Consider the following 19,411-nt stretch of genomic DNA (forward strand, 5'->3'; position numbering starts at 1 on the left):
AGAAATTTTAGCAATTGGACTTCCTAATGCAGAAGCACAGAGTTAGACTTTTTCCCCTATAAATGGCAGCACAGTACACAGTCAGAGCCTTCCCAAACAAGGGTAAGCCTTCTCTGAGAAAAGCTACTCCCAAGGGGAGGCTACAGGAAAGAGACAGACACATGTGTTCAGCTTTCCGTCTAAAATCACAAATCAAGTAAGCTACTCAACCTCCTAGGAGATAGTGTGAATGAAGGCGAAGGGAAGGGTCAGGAGTGTGGTGCTACTTCAGTTCCATTCCTGTGGAAGGAAACATCAGGAACATGGAGGCAGTTATTCCCCACCCTACACACCCCTAACAGTATCTAACACTGTGTTCTCTTGCCTCATTAAGTCTTTGGTTAACCAGAGGTGTGGTATATCAAGACAGTTCCTCTTTTACTTCGATGTGGCTGCTCCTCCAATGCAAATCGTTGCTCTGTTGAAAGGCTCTTGGAGCTTTGCTTGCAGACAGTTCTAAAATGGATCAGAACTGTGAGTTAACAAAATCAAATCTGAGGTCAAACTAGACCACAACTGAAAATTCATTTTCTACTCTTTTCTCCTTAACAAACTGTGTTTTAGCTGCAGTGTCCAAAATAACAGATCTCTTCAATGAGATTAAATTGTATTCTTAAAATATAATAATCAATCGGAGAGTCAAATGTTCTGATATATGTGAAGGACTTTATAAAACATTGTTAATTTAAATGAAATTACAGACTCTCAGTTCTTTAAATAAGAAACCCAAGGAGTCATGGGTAGTTATTTATTTTATCTCCAAGCACTTGGCAGAAGAAAATCCCATGACTAACAAATGTCATAAGTATATAGACTTTTCAGAAAACAGAGAGATATCAACTTTAACACCATGGCCATAATTAAGACCACCAATAAAAATTACATTTTAGGGGTTTGAAATTAGCTTTATAGCACATAGCAACAATTTCCAATGCCCAGTCTTAGAAAAATGTTTGTCAGAAATAATATTTGCAAGAATATGTTTTATATTACAGAATAATGTTAGCTTATCTGAAGCTCTATGAGAATGAATGGTTTCTTATTTTCTTGCTGATATTTCTTCAGCTAACAGATAAGAGAGCATTGTGATTTTCAAGTCATGGTGCTAAAATTCAATTAGTTAGCACCGAGACAAAATTTAAAATCCTGAAGAAGGTAAAAATATACTCTATAACAAAGGTGGGGGCAAAATAAGATCATTAACAAAAGGAATATGTGACATGTAAGATTGAATACCTATTCATAAAGTGCAGTACACACAACTTAATATTATTATTTAATATTTAAGTAAACATTCATCACCCATGATATAGATGACAGAGAACTAACAAGGTCATCACACAAAACTTTTCTTCCAGAGTGGCTCACCAGGTCAGACCATCTTCCCTGGACAAGTTTTTCAAACACCATGAGTTTCTCTGTTATTTGCCACAGTGATTCAGAGACAAATATCATTATCAGTCAAGCAACAGAATGAAGTAGGATGTGATTTTCAAGATAGTGTCCCATTTACTTACACAAATGTTAAACTGGTTAACCCCTGATGGTAGTTAACAAGGCACTAGGTATCACAGAATATTCTCTCTAACAAGCCACAAATAAACATTTGTGCTCCTGTAGATCAGAGTAATTCCATAAATTGAACTTTAGTTTCTTCTTAGTCAAGTCCACCTGTCTGAAATGTAGCTCACTTACTTCTCCTGCCCAGACTCTGACCTCAGCTTCAACAAGTCCACGGGGGCCCAGGATTCAAAGCCACTCTTGGATTAAATAGTTCACTCTGCCCCTCCTTGACATTTCTGGGCCCTCAATATGAAAATTTCTAGGTTCAAGTTCTAGGGGATCATTCCAAAGCAGATATGATGGGAATGGCCTACTCCCCAAACACTGCCTATACCTATCAGGAAACACCTACAGGGAATGCAAAGCTAAAAAAAATTAGCAGTAACAGCATATATATCTTCTAAAATTAAGATAGGCAACATGAGAGATTTAGAGACATGGAGAGCAGAGGGGAATTCAACCAGAGGCAGCTCAATAACAGATACCCACCACCAGAGATGAGAAAGGAAGAAGGAAAAGAAAAGAGAGAGAAGTAGAAATAAGTGGAAAAACTGGGTGAAAGAAAAACAGAGGGGGGGAATTGAGAGTGTGTAGACAAGGAAGTGGAAGAAGAGAAAATGAAGAACTAAACGTTAAGAAGGAATACAGTGTCTATAAGCATCTGGAAGTAGAAGGGATCTATCTGATATATCCTAACTCCAAAACATGATTTAGAAGTAGGAGAGATTTAATATGAACATAATGACTTCCTAAACATTACAGTGAGAATAGAGCATGCGCATTCTGAATGCTTGTTCTCTGATGATAGAAAAAGAACAAGATTTACTGCTATTAATTAAGGGACAGATTGAAGTTGTCTGAAGGTCTATTCAGAAATATTGAATTTGTGCTCTACTCAGAACTCCCCTGTTCTCACAGGATGGTTGGATCCTTTCCACCCAATTATGTATAGCGCTAAATTCCTACCTAAGAAGGAAAACTGATAGGTAGCATGCAAGAGCTCACAACCAGGTCCATCTCCAGCATGCACGGCGTGGGTCGTTAATGCAGCAGCAGCAGACACCGGGAGCCTGAGACTGGAAAGAAGTAGGAGGACTGGGACGAGCTGAGCATGATGTTTCAAGTTACGCTAATCAATTTCACCTAAGAGATAATCCTGAGGGTTAGCATGTTTTTATTTTCTCTAAGGGGGCTTCCCTAGTGGCTCAGATGGTAAAGAATCTGCCTGCAATGCAGGAGACCCAAGACCCTGATGATGGGAAAGATTGAGGACAGGAGGTGAAGGGGGCAACAGAGGATGAGATGATTGGATGGCATCACAAACTCAGTGGACATGAGTTTGAGCAAACTCTGGGAGATAGTGAAGGACAGGGAAGCCTGGTGTGCTGCAGTCCATGGGGTTGCAAAGAGTTGGACACAACTTAGTGACTGAACAACAACAATTTTCTCTAAAAATTCAACCCATTCATTGTTTTAAATAGGTAACTCAGTTGGTAAATTATCTGCCTGCAATGCAGGAGACCTGGCTTCGATTCCTGGGTCAGGAAGATCCCCTGGAGAAAGAAATGGCAACCCACTCCGGTATTCTTGCCTGGAGAATCCCATGGACAGAGGAGCCTGACAGGCTACAGTCCACGGGATTGCAGGAGTCGGACACAGCTGAGTGACTAAACTACCACCACCATACTTGAGCTTTTTTATTTTTTAGAAAAATACATCTTCAAGTATCTGTCAAGTGCATCCTTGATATAATCCTCTATGAACTAACATCCCTTCCTCTGAAATACTCCACTCCTCTGTTTGGCATGGGTTCTGGAAATCTATCTTGTTTTTTCACCTCTGAATGCATTTTGACTAAAGGCTAATCTTTCAACACTGAGGATCCTGGAGCAGATACTTTACTTGACTTCAGCCTGATTAAACTAGAATAAAATATAGCCACCACTTCCTTATTTTTAATGTTATGATTCCATGGATGCAGCCTATGGTGACCATGGTACTCTCACTGCCTCAAACAGTGCCAATTACATTATGTTTACTTAAGTTACAAAACATTTATCACCACTCACCCATCTTGTGCTATTATAGCTGTGTTTCTGGGATCAAGTGAGTACCTTGCATTACTCTACAGCTGTCTCTCTTGTGCTTTTCCTGTCCTTTGTCCTCAAGCAGATCCAAGCCACTGGACCTAAGGAATGGCAGCACCGTGACAGAGTTTATCCTCGTGGGCTTTGAGCAGAGCTCCTCTTCCACTCGGGCATTGCTCTTTGCCCTCTTCCTAGCCCTCTACAGCCTTGCCATGGCCATGAATGGCCTCATCATCTTCATCACCTGGACAGACCCCAGGCTCAACAGCCCCATGTACTTCTTCCTTGGCCACCTGTCCTTCCTCGATGTCTGCTTCATCACCACCACCATCCCACAGATGCTGATCTACCTGATAGTGAAGAGCCATAGTGTCTCTTACATGACCCAGATGTACTTGGTCTTCTGTGTGGGTGTGGCTGAGTGCATCCTCTTGGCTTTCATGGCCTATGACCGTTATGTTGCCATCTGCCACCCACTGACCTATGCCCAGATCATGAGCCAGCAGGTTTGTGTGAGCCAGGTAAGTATTGCCTGGTCCTTTGGGCTGATCAATGGCATCCTGCTTGAGTATATGTCATTTCAGAATCCCTTCTGCAGAGACAACCACATAGAAAACTTCTTCTATGAGATCCCCATAGTGATTTCTCTCTCCTGTGCAGACCCCCAATTTAGTCTGAGAGTCATCTTTGCCAATGCCATTGTGGTGCTGCTCAGCCCCCATGGTGCTCATTGTCATCTCCTATGCCCACATCCTGGCCACCATCCTGGGCAGAAATTCCTCCTCTTGTTGGGGCAAGACCTTCTCTACTTGTGCCTTGTGGTCATTTTTCTGTATACTTCCGCCATGTTCTCTTACATGAAGCCCTGCAGCACACACAGTCCTGACAAAGACAAGCCTTTCTCCCTCCTCTACACCATCATCACCCCCATGTGCAACCCCATCATCTACAGTTCCCGAAACAAAGAGATGAAGGGGGCGAAGGTGAGGGCCCTTTGGAGAAGCAGCCTTTCCCAGGCAGAATCAGTCTAGTGGGAAGACACCTGGAAGGGCAGCTTCCTCCTCCAGCCCTGAGAGTTGGGTAACTCGCCAGTACTGAGAGGTTCCAGGAAAGAGCATTCATAGGTTCCTTTGCACCAGCATCAGGCCTGGAAGATCCTACTGATAGCTAATGCTCATCTGTCTGATGTACCTTTAAGCACTGTGTTCTCTTGGACTTTTTTCAGGAGACTTGGAGACCTTCCTGCTGAGTAATTTTCTTCTAAGTTCTCACAACAGGATCTATAAACACGTAAGTACACTTAATTCTATTTCATTTTCTTTGCATGGCACTTTTATATGCTCTTCCCAGCCTGAGTTCTGCCTAGACATTTAGGAGTAAACTTTTTCTTTCAACTTAATCTGTTTTTTTTCTCACACTCCACTCTCTCTTCCTGAATCTGCCCTCATCCACTCTGCCCTATATGAGAAACAGTAGAGGAAGAAGTAAGAAAAAAGGAATTGGAGAGCAGTGTTAGACATTAAGAAAAGTCAGCTACAGAAAAGAAGAAAAAGAAAACTTAGGGATCAGCAGCCTAAACTTCATCTTGTTTGCCTCCACTAGCCCATGAGGGGGAATTAGTGGTGGCATTAAATTATCAACACTGCATTTGGTGTATGTTTGTGCTTCTCCGTGTTGGGAAAGGCCAAGTAGGAGATGCCAGGTGTCACATGCCTTCTTCTAAGTCCTCCAGTTTCCTTAAATGCATGACTATTTGATATCTTCCATTAGATCCAAGTAATGCGTACCTCCATCAAGCTTCTCAGACTACCAGTTTCTTCCCTGTTACCCATGCCCCTAGTTAACTCCCCTCTCCCTACCGCCTTCCTTTTTGGTAGCCATCTATCATTTAATTCTGATTCAGTCCTATTCCATCTTACCTCCTCATCTTCAATGGAAACATTTCACTCCCTGTATTTTAAGGAACATCACTCCAACACTAGTTCTACCATTTCAGACTTTCTATTTGTTATCCCAATCTTTCTAGCCTCATCTAGCTTTTCTCCTTAACTTAATCCAACATACCTTGAAAGGGCATTATATTCTCAGCTGTTCTCTTTCTTTGAAGACTGCATCTTTCTCATGCTCCTTTCATAATAGGTATGAAAGAAAATGATACAGGCCTGTGCTTTGTTTCTGGTGCTACCTCCGTTAAGATGAATGCACCTCACTTGGGATGCTCTCAGATAGATATACAACCCTTTCCACATCCTGCATATCACCTACTACCCTCTACAGTGACCTAAAGTAGTAGCTTCACTCCACAAAGCTCTACTCTTTTGAGTCCAAACTGGTGAGTCTGTAGATATGAGAATATGTAAGAAGCACTTCTTAGATAACAAGGAGGAACTGAGACACTACTGTAATCAAGAAGAAACAATAAGCACAGTACCTAAACATTTACATCATCAAAGAAAAACTACACCAGGGCAAAGTGAAGCAGGCAAGAAAGACTTTAAGACTACTGCAACAGGGAGATCGAATTCAACTCTGCTGAAACAAGCGGCTGGAGAGTTTTTAAGAGCTGCAGTAGGAAGATATTTAGGCAACCTGTGGGTGGTAATAGCTCTTACCCAAAGGAAAAGTAAGCTTGCACGCTGTAGTTTATAATTTGGGGCAAGACACCCATTAAAGTTAGATCCCTACCCTCCCACAGAGACTAGAAAATAGGGGTGCTATCTTCCTTGAGGATTATATTTCAAAGAGATGGCTCCAGGGTCCTTGAGTAAGACATTCCCTTGGTCTAAAAACTGGAAAGTGGTTTTTAGGTAGGTTTCTGTACATTTCAAACGGGCAGGGAAAGAATTTGCAATTCCAAGTTTCTAAAGTGAATGCTCTAAGAAAAGAGATAGGGACAACAGTCAAGAATAAACTTGTCCTAAGTATAGTCCAGGGAAAGGGGAATGTTAAGGTCTTCCTGGTCACCATTATTCTTCCCTCAGGATCTCAGTTCCTTCTCCATGTTAAAAGGGGGGAGTGGGAGGAAAGAGAAAAAAGAAGAAGAAAAAGAAGGGGAAAGGAGAGGAAAGTGTACTTTTCCAAAAGTCTTCTGAGAGATAATTTAATATTTTCCCAGCACTGTTGCAAGCTGACATAAACAAGACACAGTTCCAGCTTTTAAGCTCTAAGTCTATTAGGGCTGGTAAGAACCTACTCAATGGACATGAGTTTGGGTGAACTCTGGGAGCTGGTGATGGACAGGGAGGCCTGGCGTGCTGCGGTTCATGGGGTCACAAAGAGTCGGACACGACTGAGGGACTGAACTGAACTGAACTGAAGAACTAGTAATGGTAATACAAAGGGCAAACTTATATAACAGGCCTATACAAAGTATATATGAGAAGACAGATAACAGCACTCACATTTATTAAGTACTTAGGTTCTAATAGCTTCTTTCAATCTTCACAAAACCCTTTAAGCACTAGTACTGCCTCCATTTTGAGTTGCAAAACTGAGGCTCGAAGAGGTTGATTTGTTCAAAATCCCATCACATTTCAAATGTCATAGATGTAATTCTACCTTGGGCAACAGTTCCAGAGCCTGAACTCCTTAAGAGGTAATCAAATACTTTCCTCAAGAATAGGGCAGGCTTTATACTGAGAAGGTGATATTAGAACTAAGCCTTAATGAATAATCAGTAAATTAAAGGTAGAAAATTGGGCGGGGTTGACAGACGTTGACAGGGACTAGTAATTCCAGACTAGAGGAACTGCCTGATCATAGAAATAGTGTGTTAAACGTGGGTGGTGACGGGCGAATATGGCCAGTAACACTGGGATTTGGCTGAGTCACCTAGAACTGTCTTCTCAAAGCCATTTAAGGTCTTGGGCTCCCAGGAGACCCGGGCGCCGGATAGGATCCAACGCATTGGGGTAGGGGGTTAGCAGAGACTGGCCCAGGGGCAGCAAAATGTGAGGAAGGAAACCCAGGAATTCTACCCAGAGTCCCAGCTCAGCCCGCCCTCAGTTGTAGCCCGGCCCTGGGCTCTTTTCATCTAAAGCTGGCCCCATGTTTCCCAGCCGGGTTAGCCGCCGCCGCACCACTAAACTACCCAGAAGGCCTCGGGGTCCTGACCTGATTGCCTCCGCCAGAAGAGGTGGGCGTGGCCCGAGCTAAGAACCTTCCCCAGCCTCTGGGAGCTCCGCTAAAACAACCAATGAGCGCCTTCTTCTTGGCCGCCCATTCACCGCGGGAGAGCTGGAACCTGATCACTCTGGGTGACACCAGCTATTCTGTGAGACTCCGCAGGCGCCCGCTCCTGGTAGGGCCTGCGGGCCTCCGGCTTAGAATACCTTCCCAGCCCCGGGCAATTGTTGAAATACCGCTCCAGTTTGACGGAGAATGGGATGGGGGCGGACCAAGGCTGAAGGCAGGCGTGAGCGTAGATCTTTGCGTATCACGTGGAATCACCCTAGCTCCCATTCTTGTCAGTGGATCATATAATCTCATTCTTTCCAGGCGATATCCCCCGTTTCAGAGAGTTGCATAATTGTTGGATTCCTCTTCCCTCTTTTGGACAACAGCAGTGTTCTCTGAGTTTCTTTACCTCCTTTTCCAGTTACTGACTCCAGGAAATCTTCCTTGATCCTTTCCCTCTTCTGGGTTCAATCGGGTCGCAGAGTCGGACACAACTGAGCGACTAAGCACAGAACAGCAAGTTCCCTTCATAACTTGTGCGTTTTCCTAACACTGTATACTGTTACTTAGCCTTTCTGTCTTCCTCACTAATCTGAGATTCATTTTTGAGTCCTTAGCACATTGCCTGACTATAGGTGGTGCTATAACTCTGTTTCCTTAATGAAATCTTGTGCAGAATCCTGATGCAATAACCATACTAAAGCAAAGCTGTTCTGATGAGAGTGTGCAGAGCCCTGGCCCTTCAAGGAAGCCCCTGAGGCACAATGATTAATGACTTCGGCTGAAGTAATCAGTTTAATATACATGGCTTACCCAAGACATGAAAACTAAACATATCTAGAACCTCTAGGAACATCCTTAAAAAAATCTCATTTTTGAATTTTGAATCTGATTACACGTGTTTATTTTTATTTTCCAGTCTAAAGACCTAGAGAGTTGTTTCTCTCTTTAGTATAATCCCTCACTCTCTTCACTTAGCTCTCAGCTTCACAGGCTAAGCTGTATGGACCACATCAACAGATTCCCTTACCTCTGATTTTCTAGTGGGTTCAGCCAGTGAGTAGCATAGGCAGAATATCAGAGGGAAGTAGGAGTGTGAGGTTGGGGCATTTAATCCTTCGGGCCTCGGTTTCCCTATGAGGGTTGTGGACTCACTTGAGTCCCCTTGCTAAAATCTCACTCCCACCTTGTGGCTCCCTCTACTTAGTTCTCTGTTTTTGTTTTTTTAATTGATTGATGATTGGTTTACAATATTGGTTTGAACCACCATCTCCCATTACCTCTTAAGGCTGAGCCCCTCTAATGTTAGATTTCAGGAACTGCCCACCTCCCGTGTGATTTCCCTATACCATGCCCACACCTTTGCAAATAAATCTTTATTAAACTTCTTCAAATTATTGTGATTTGAATGTGCCATCTGTTTCCTGGAAATGCTCTTATACAAGACCTTTCTCTTTTACTGAGGTAGTGGAAACAGTTATCTCAGATGCAAACGTTTGAAGGCTGTATGATGTATTAGAAAAATCATGAGCTTTGAAATTGAAGAACACTGAGTCTCATGTCATTCATTCATTTGACAGATGTTGCTCAGTCCTGTTAGTTGTGGTAGAGATTTTAGAAACAACAGCCCATTCCCCAAGAACCCTCTTCTTCTCCCACAGTGGTGGGTGCTGGCAACCACTTTAGTAAGTATCATGGGACACCACCCCTCCCCCATCATCACCACAATCAGTATGATCAAGCTGGATCAACTATGTCGTCCTCTTTCCTGGGACTTTGGTATGCAGTAAGTACAGTCCATTTCTAGCCTGGAACAAGCAGACACTCAAGCTATGGAGTAGTTGTCTTCTGCCATGTACCTGAAGAAACAAAAAAAACCGGCAGGGAGAATAGGTGAAAGTCATCGAACAGAGGAAAGCAGAGGTAAAATAACGTGTCTCCAGACAACGAACCTAAGATAATGACTGCCCAGGATTTAGTCAGCTTTGGAGATCCACCTGCATTCTTGCTCTTGAGTTTGTGATATAACCATGCATCCTTATATAAACTCCATTTTTTCCCTCAAAACTATTACAGATGAGTTTCTATTTCTCACAACAAAAAGTCTTAACTAAGACAGTAACTAGCTCAATGTGGTTATAAAGACTGAATGATAAATGAGATAAAGTATTTCAGATATCTAAATCAGAACCTCCAAAACATTACTTTCTCCCTTCCAACTGTAAATGACATCCATGTGTCTGAGAATCAGACTTACATGTTTTTTAGGCTTCTTATTCAGAATGAAAAGCCCATATCACTGTCAGTATTTTTGCAAGCTGTTCATCATTCCAGCTTTTCCTCTTTCAAGTGCTACTTTGTTCATGTTCTAGGTGCTAATATATTTATGTTTGTGTTTTCATATGTTTTGTTTTAAAAATTTTGTTCCTGGGAGGATTGAGTTAATCACATTCCTCCTTTCCTGACAAGCCATCATTGGTCCCTGCAAGGAAAGGCCCTCTTGTTTTATGTCTTTAATAGTTTTTATTCTGTCTTTATACCCTTTATCTCCACTTCCCCTGCCCCACTGATGCAACAGTAGATGATTTTCTAATGTGCTTAAGATGTATATTTTGGTTTAAATGTGTTCTCAAAAGCTAGTTTTTATTTTGTAGACATGAGAACATAAATTTGAAATGCTAGAGAAAGGGAGAGACCCTCAATCTAACAAAGGGAATCCACAGAAACAAACAAAAAAACCTATAGTTCATATCATACTTAAAACAAAATCTTGAATACTTTTTCCCTCATGTAAAGAATAAAACAACTATTTCCATTCTTAGTATTTTTATCAGTATTAAGGCCTAAAGAGTGAAAAGGAAGAATTAAAACTGTCTTTACTAACAAACAGCATGATGATACACACATAAAATCCATGCAAGATTCATAACAAAGGTGGAACTGCAAAGCAGTATGGAAAAAGGTTTTTAAATTAAGGATGCCCAGACAACTTGGCTTCCCCAATGGCTCAGTGGTAAAGAACCTGCCTGCCAATGCAGGAGATGCAGGTTCAATCCCTGGGTCAGGAAGATCCCCTGGAGTAGGATATGGCAACCTACTCCAGTATTCTTGCTTGCAAAATTCTACGGACAGAGAAGCCTGGTGAGCTACAGTCCCTGGGGTCACAAAGAGTTAGACATGACTGAGCAATTGAGCACACATGCACACAAACAACTACTTTTCCATACAGAAAACAAGTGACACCAACATTTGACTCCTACTTGATGTATGCAGAATACAAAAATAACTTTCATTTAACTTATTAGGTCTAATTGGTAAACAAAACAATAAAGCTTTAGAAGATAAAATAGAAAAATATTTACATGATGCCAGGGTTGGGAAATTTTCCTTAAGACAAAAGTACTAACAAAAAAAGGGGGAATCTTACATATGACTATATTAAAATTAAGAAATTCTGTTTACCATTTCCCAAAGAAAGACACATAATTTTGTGAGTTGTGCATAGTAGCCTGTCAGCTGTTATACTTCTCTACCATTTATTAAATATTAGTAACAGTGCTGATGCCCCAGACCAGAACTTTAGCTAGAAACTTCACAAGGACTTCATGAAATGTGATAAAGACAAGTTTTGTCATCCTTTCTGTACAACAATGCTTGTTCTCAAAAAAATTAATGTCACCCTTTATGGAGTTAATCATCTTAATTCAGGACAGCTATTTCCCTTCTAAAAAATTACACCCAGCTTCAGAATTTGTTATATTGCACAATATAGTATTTTGTATTTTGATCAGTTAAAAATTGGATAAGGATGGGTTTTTTCTTTAACATTAATACCTACAGATGGTGCAATATATTTGATATTACTCTTTCAGACTTAGAGACAACTGAGTGAAACACTTTAGGACTTCATTTGTGGTTAAAGAACAAAGGATCCAGTATTATTCCTGTAGAGAGGTCTATTTATCACCCCAGAAAAAAATTTCCCTCAAGAATGAACCCAAGGGCCTGAGGAAAGGTCAGGATATGTCTCTTCATCTTGATTCAAAGTCAGAGGGAGATAGATTTAAAGCTATTTCTATACTACCTAGATTGGAAGTTGTTCATGTTCTTCATTTCGTGTATCAATTTCAAAATAATAATCCTTCCCTAAAGATACTCCTAGAAGAGGTTGACACTGTTTGTCACCTTGTTCTGTAGATGACAGTTTCCTGATCTCCTGGCAGAGTGGCCTTTGTTTGCTTACCCTCTTCTCTGGTTTCTCCTCATGTTGCACTAATGTCCTGAACACAAGGAGTTCCTAATGAAGGGCTTCTTTCATCACCCCAGTAGACTGTCCCTTGGCACATGATATCAAAGATTGCTTGAAGAGAAAGTGAAAATAGAGGTAGAGGCTTAAACGTGGCACACTATCACATTATCAGCCCTGTAGTCCCTGGCCAAGTTTGATGAAATGCTGCTTCTATAGCTTCAACCCTGTGCAATTGCTAAATCCATCTGAGCAAGGCAGGGGAGGAAATTACAGCCTTCCCACTGCCAGCAGAGGTATACAAAATTAGTCTTATTGACATGGCTCACTCTTTCCTGTGCTGTGCTGCTTATAAGGTCTTTCTTGGATTCTTATACTAACAAACCAACTGTTTAAAAAAAGAGTATACAAGACAAGTAGGACATTTTGAACACGACTAGATAATCAATTTCATTTAGGAACTGTTCTGAATTAAACATTTTTCCAACGAAAACTTCATTTCCTGGCATCTCACATTGGACTGAATCTTCCTTAATCCCTCAGGTTGAGGGTGACAGTGATAGGTTATAGGTAGGTTCTACCTCTGGGGAATGGGGATTCTTGTCTGACATAAGAGGTCAAGAAACAGAAATATCATGACCTCTAGTTCTTACAAACAGCAGTCTTGGGTGGGGAAAAAATGTTCTGCCTGGAAAATCTGAAACTAACCCAGAATTTCCAGGGCACTTGGCCAATGGACACGTTTCCCTGAGGATCCTAAGACCGCTCTGATATGCTTAGACTCCTGAGACCTGATCAGATCAAGACAGACTTAAAAATGGATTCTTCATCTGTTATAGTAAGTTTCCTATAGCAGCCAGAGAGAAGCAGTCTCTACCTCCATGATGTTGTGAGCCTGTTGGATCTCTTGCTATGTTGCTATGTTCGTGTGTGTGTGTGTGTGTGTGTGTGTGTGTGTGTGTGTGTGTGTGTGATGATAGAGTGAGAAAGACAGCATGGAGAGTACAGTAGAGTCAGAGGGAATAGAGACTTGGAAGCTCAAACTATACATGAGCTGGCTTACAGCAGAACTCACAGCACCTTCACTCTGGGCCTGACAGCAGCACAGCCAGTGTCCTCACTTGCATATGCCAAAGCCCATGGAAAAGGTCAGTGAATGTATACTTCCCCTATGCTGAAAGCTGACTCTGCCTCAGTTGGCATCCATCAGAGATGAACACTCACTGTCTCTCTCAGAATCCACTTGTGTTCAGATCACACAAGATTCAGCACAGAGTGGCCATATACAAGATGTCACAGATATTTTTTTTTTATTTTAAAAAGCCAAATGTCACAGATCTTGACTCAGTTAACCCCTTGCTCTGTTTCTTCCTCTCTAAATGACTAGCTATGAGTCTGATTTCCCAACTATCCCCAGTTAGTTGCTGCTTCTTCTGTATCTCCCCTCCATGTTTCTATCAGGCTCTCTGAGTCTGCCCACCTGCCCTTCTTTCTCTGGCTGAGGGGCAGGTGGCTTGGATGAGATGGCTGGTCTTGTTTTGAAGTGACCCAAGGCAGAAAGAACCCAAAACTAGACCAATTCTTCTGAGTCACCTGGTTGAATTGAGAGGGTTCCAGACTCCTAGATTAGCAGGTTGAATCTGTACCATCCAAGGACATGTGCCATTTTGCTTATGTGGGCCTCTCAGTCTGTTTCCTATTTGGCTTTTCCTCTTTCTGGGAGTTTTCCTTTCTCTTTCTCTGGCTCTCTGTCTGCCCTCACCATGTCCTTCATCTCCCTCTCTCTCTAACCCCACCTGTAATAATTTTTCCATTCTCTTTCAGCATGAATAGCAGAAAGGGCACTGTCCCAGGACCAGAAAGTTTCTTTTGGTTTTCATACACTGTTGATAGATGGCCTTGATCCACAGGGGTTTTGAGGCTACTAAATGGCCACAATTAGAGTCTTACCTCTCTACCTTTCTAGATACTTGACAAGTCAGGTCACTTCCTCTTTCCCTAGGTTCCGTTTCCATTTTAAAGTCTTGTTAGTGGCACCTTTTCGCATGAAGTTCCTCACAGATTTTTGTGAGGCATATGTGAGAGAATCTAAACCATGGAGAGTCACAGAAGTGGAAGGGATGGTTCCAGTTATGTTTTCACAATCTAGTCTTACCTTATTTTCTAATTTTCACTTTATTCCCCGATTTGACTTTATCTTCCATTTTCTTCCCATCCACCTTTTTTCCTTTTATCTTCCTCATGATGTATTTCTCTTCCTCTTTTCCCAGTTGTGCTTTTCTCTCACTTCATTTGCCTGTGAATAGTTTTCCTGTTTATCTGTGCATTTTTATTTCCTGTTCCTTTGAGAAAAGATGGCTGAGGAAGTCTCAAAGAGGTTTGTGAATATATTACAAAATAAGCAAATAACATGAAAATTCAGTTTTTCCCATTTTCTCAGAAGTATAATTCTTTCAGGAGTACAAAATAAATAAATTTAAAAGGAGGTAGGGCAAGGAGTTGAGATGAGATAGGAGTGTAATCTGATATACAAAAGAATTTCCTGATCCAGAAGAGTGATTTTATAAAAACCACAATTTCTACCCAGGAATTTTCCATGGCAGTGGAACATTGGATCAAGACTTTAAAAGATCTCTTCCAACATATGGAGTGCAAAGAAGAAAAGAAGGGAGAAAAGAAGTAAAGGAGAAGGTAATGAATGTGTACTAAACAACTACTGTTGGTCAGTCACATTAAATATAGATTTTTCCCTATCAATTAATATTTACACCAGTCAACAAAATGTTATTAGTAAGTTTATCTACTTCCAAACCCTCAGCTTTTTCTGTACATCTGCCATATATATGTGTATTTCACATGTAGATGTTAGTTTTCAAAATAGTATCTCCATCACCTCTAAATATTAATAAAATGTATGTCACTGAACTGATAACGCTTTAGTTCTTTCCAAGACTTTCAAATGGTCTGTCTTCTCTCCCTATCTTTGTATTTCTGATTCTTTTTATAATCAGTACAGTTTTTCAAGACAACATAAATGTCACTGTAGTTCACATTAACTATAGCCCTAAGACTTCTAAAACAAGCCTATCTACTGCTCAATTTTGACCTCATCAATCAAAAAGTACCTGTGTATAATTTCCAACAATCTCATCTTGTACAAATAGCCAGGCCTTTAATATTCAGGGACTAATCATTCTAAAGGGTTTCCCTGATGGCTCAGGCAGTAAAGAATCCACCTGCAGTGCAGGAGACCTGGGTTCTATACCTGGGGTGGGAGGATCCCTTGGAGAAGGGAATGGCAACCCACTCCAGTATTCTTGCCTGGAGAATTCCATGGACAGAGGAGCCTGGTGGGCTACAGTCCATGGAGTCACTAAGAGTTGGACACAAGTGAGTGACTAAGCACACTCATAGATCATTCTAAAAGTGGATTAACTGGCCACCTTTTCACTTTGTTTTCCCTCTGCTTTTTAGAGTATTGGAAGTGAAATGTTTTTTCAGGGGTGAACTTTTCCCTAAATTATTTAAAACCCCTTCTAGGGGTGGTTATTTTCAGAAGGTTTTTATTTGGTTTTTGCTCTATAGCTTAGATTATGTCTATGGGGAGGAGACTATGAACAACTATCAAGTGGAAAGCAAAGTGGATATGAAATCCATCTAAAAGTAAGAAAGTAGATTGAAAGAAAGATCTAAAATCACAGCTCACTTGTGGGTGACGGAGAAGTTTCCTTGTGAATACAGCCTGTCCTTTTGTCTTGTCCATAGCAGTAAAGATCTGTCATGCCACGTGAGGGCCCTCACAATGTCAGACCAACATGAGATATGCAGTATAATTCTTTATGTTTCAGAAATATGGAGACTTTGCAGTATATCTAACTATAAAAGAATAGAATCTAGAAAAGTCAGAGTAAGGGGGAAAGGTCACATTTACCTTGAAAAGTGTCTACTAATGGTAAAGAAAAGATTGAACATAAATCTTATTTTTGGTAAGGCTATGACAACATAAATTGCTCTATAATAGATGAAGGTTAGACTTAGCCAGGTATTTGATAACAATATTTCTTTTAATTCCCGTAAAAATCACAAAAGCTATTTAGATATTAATTCCACCACAGCCTAAAGGGAGTGAACTAAGTATCCTAAAATTAATCCTCCTGTGAGCCTAATGATTAATTTTCACAATGACAGATTCACCTAAAATTCACATTTAACAAATTCATAAAAGCTTATGTGTATCGATATTCGATGATTTCAACTCTTTTAAGAGTTTTCTATTTTTGCATCTGCTTAGGGGTCTGTCTTTATTTCTCTTAATTTTAACATCCAAGGAAATCATCTCAGAATATGATTGTCTGAAATGCGTATGTCTAGGAATTATTAAATTTGATGGACTTTGGTTAATAATACCATGAGTTTAACCCTTCTAAATCTTTTTTAGTCCTTTGAGATGTATATTTTTAGCCACTTCAAGATTCTTTTAGCCAAAGCCATTTCTACTTTATTTTATTAATTCCAATAGAATGGAAGCATCATGAGGACGGTCTTTGTTGTTGTTCAGCAGTTCAATTGTGTCCGACTCTATGACCTCATGGACTGCAGCAAACCAGGCTTCTCTGTCCTTCCCTGTCTCCCAGAGTCTGCTCAAACTCATGTCCACTGAGTCAGTGATGCCACCCAACCATCTCATCCTCTGTCACCCCCTTCTCCTCCTGCCCCCAATCTTCCCCAGCATTAGGGTCTTGATCAATTGCTATTTCCCAAGTGTCTAAAACAGGGCCTGGCTCATAATAAGTTCTTTATAAATATTTGTTGAGTGAATGAATAAATTAGATATTTATTAAGTTGATTTATTTCTTTTTAATATACCTAATATATTTTAATTACATATACATATAGCTTTATTAAACAAACTAATTATATACAATATTTAGTTTAACAAGGGTATATTTTTTTCATAAATTTATTTATTTTAGTTGGGGGCTAATTACTTTACAATATTGTAGTGGTTTTTGCCATACATTGACATTAATCAGCCATAGGTTTACATGTGTTCCCCATCCTGAACCCCCCTCCCACCTCCCTCCCCATCCCATCCCTCTGGGTCATCCCATTGCCCCAGCCCTGAGCATTTGTCTCATGCATCGAACCTGGAATGGTGTTCTGTTTCACATATGATAATATACATGTTTCAATGCTATTCTCCCAGAACGTCCCACCCTCATCTTCTCCCTCAGAGTCCATAAGACTGTTCTATGCATCTGTGTCTCTTATTCTGTCTCACATATAGGGTTATCATTACCATCTTTCAAATTCCATATATATGCATTAGTATACTGTATTGGTGTTTTTCTTTCTGGCTTACTTCACTCTGTATAATGGGCTCCAGTTTCAACCATCTCAATAGAACTGATTCAAATGTATTCTTTTTAATGGCTGAGTAATATTCCATTGTGTATATGTACCACAGCTTCCTTATCCATTCGTCTGCTGATGGACATCTAGGTTGCTTCCATGTCCTGACTATTGTAAACAGTGCTGCGATGAACATTGGGGTACACGCGTCTCTTTCAATTCTGGTTTCCTCGGTGTGTATGCCCAGCAGTGGAATTGCTGGGTCATATGGCAGTTCTATTCCCAGTTTTTTAAGGAATCTCCACACTGTTCTCCATAGTGGCTGTACTAGTTTGCATTCCCACCAACAGTGTAAGAGGGTTCCCAACAAGGGTATTTTAAACACTAAGAGTAAGAAGATGTAATGAGTAAGTGAGAAGTGTGTTTATTTTTGGTGCATTTTACAAATCATACCAAAACAATATTATTACACATAATATCACTTTATACCATAAAAATGTATATATAGCAATATATGAAAGCACAAGGAACCACTTTTAACATTTTGGTGAGCTTCTTCTGATCTTTTATCAATGTAAGGGAAAATGCTGTTTAATTAATGTACTCATGGGTGTACCAAATATGCTGGTTTATATTTTGCTCTTTGTTTCACTTAAAATTACTAAGTATTTCAGCATCATTGTAGAGAGTTCATAAACATAATTTTAATGACTATATATTTCAACACTTTAATCTTCTATAATATAGATAACCATTTCTCTATTATAGCTTGTTATTTTTTGCTGTTATAAATAATGCCATGATTTGCAGTTTTGTTTATAAAGCTTTGATAATTAATTTCTTGGAGTAAATTTTTAAATGGTTGATTCTATTCACATTAGAAAACTTATTTAGCACTGTGTGCCAGGCACTAGTCGAAAAACTTCATGAATATCAATTCATTTAATCCTCATGATGATCTAATAATGTAGTTACTGGGCTTCCCTGGTGGCTCAGATGGTAAAGAATCTGCCTGCAATGCAGGAATCCCTGGGTTTGATCCCTAGGTCAGGAAGAGCCCCTGGAGAAGAGAATGGTAACCCACTCTGGTACTCTTGCCTGGAAAATTCCATGGAAAGAGGAGCCTGGTGGGCTACAGTCCTTGGGGTCACAAAAAGTCGGACACGACTGAGCAACTAATATAACGTAGTTACTCTCATTATTATTCTTATCTTAGAGATGAGGAAGCTGAGGCATGTTAAGTCACCTCAGTTTACACAGCTGATATGTGTTGAAGCCAAAATTTTATTTATTTATTTTGTCAGAAGTCTTTGCTTTATTTGTTTGAGTAGATAGAGCACAACATGGTTGTGTTCAACACAGTGAAGCCAGAATTTTAATCCAGATAGTTGAACTCTGGGGTAAGTATTATTTAAAAGATCCTAAATTAAAAGAAATGAACATTTTTAAAGCTTTTGTTACATGTTTTCAAACTGCTTTCCAGTCAAGAGTGGAGTACCATTTAACCAGCATGTTATAATTTTAAAATGTATATAATTTAATGGAGCAGAAATAGTATCTGTTTTAAAACTATTGTTTGTTATTAATGAGTTTGAACACTTTGGAACGGTTTTTCCATTTTATGAATTATTAGTTCTTGTCCTTTTATCTCTTAAGATCTTGGTGTTTTGATAAGCTCTTTGAAATAAATTTCATATATTGTTGCCTCTTATATTTGCTTTTTTTAGTTCTACCAGTTTTCCATTTGATGTAGTCCAATCTATCTTTCTCTTCATGATTTCTAGTGCGACTCAGGCAAAGCCTGAATTCCTATCAGAACATACTGCAGTGGAGTGACAAGTAAGAGTCTTGAGACTGGGATGGGCTTTTAATAAACTAATTAACTGTATTAGTTATTGATAAGAATAGGCACAGTGCAGGAAGATCTTCCGATTGCTTTCGCCTAAGA

The 19,411-nt window shown here is 40.1% G+C and overlaps 1 long non-coding RNA gene and 1 pseudogene across 2 annotated transcripts in view; one reads left to right on the forward strand and one right to left on the reverse strand.

The window, feature by feature from the left end:
• LOC145545177 (olfactory receptor 10AD1-like) overlaps window positions 1-4,720 on the forward strand; it is a 47,071-nt pseudogene extending 42,351 nt beyond the window's left edge. Inside the window, exon 2 of the transcript XR_014081929.1 lies at window positions 3,775-4,720. The product of XR_014081929.1 is annotated as an olfactory receptor 10AD1-like (transcript). The remainder of the gene's footprint in view (window positions 1-3,774) is intronic.
• Window positions 4,721-9,428: 4,708 nt separating this feature from the next.
• Window positions 9,429-19,411, reverse strand: part of LOC145545192 (uncharacterized) — a 30,944-nt gene continuing 20,961 nt past the window's right edge. The window contains exon 3 of the long non-coding RNA XR_014081936.1: window positions 9,429-9,724. This is a non-coding gene — a long non-coding RNA (uncharacterized LOC145545192). The remainder of the gene's footprint in view (window positions 9,725-19,411) is intronic.

The sequence above is a fragment of the Giraffa tippelskirchi genome, chromosome 4 (genome assembly GCF_054371585.1).
Source record: "Giraffa tippelskirchi isolate mGirTip1 chromosome 4, T2T-mGirTip1v1.2.pri, whole genome shotgun sequence".
NCBI lineage: Eukaryota > Metazoa > Chordata > Mammalia > Artiodactyla > Giraffidae > Giraffa > Giraffa tippelskirchi.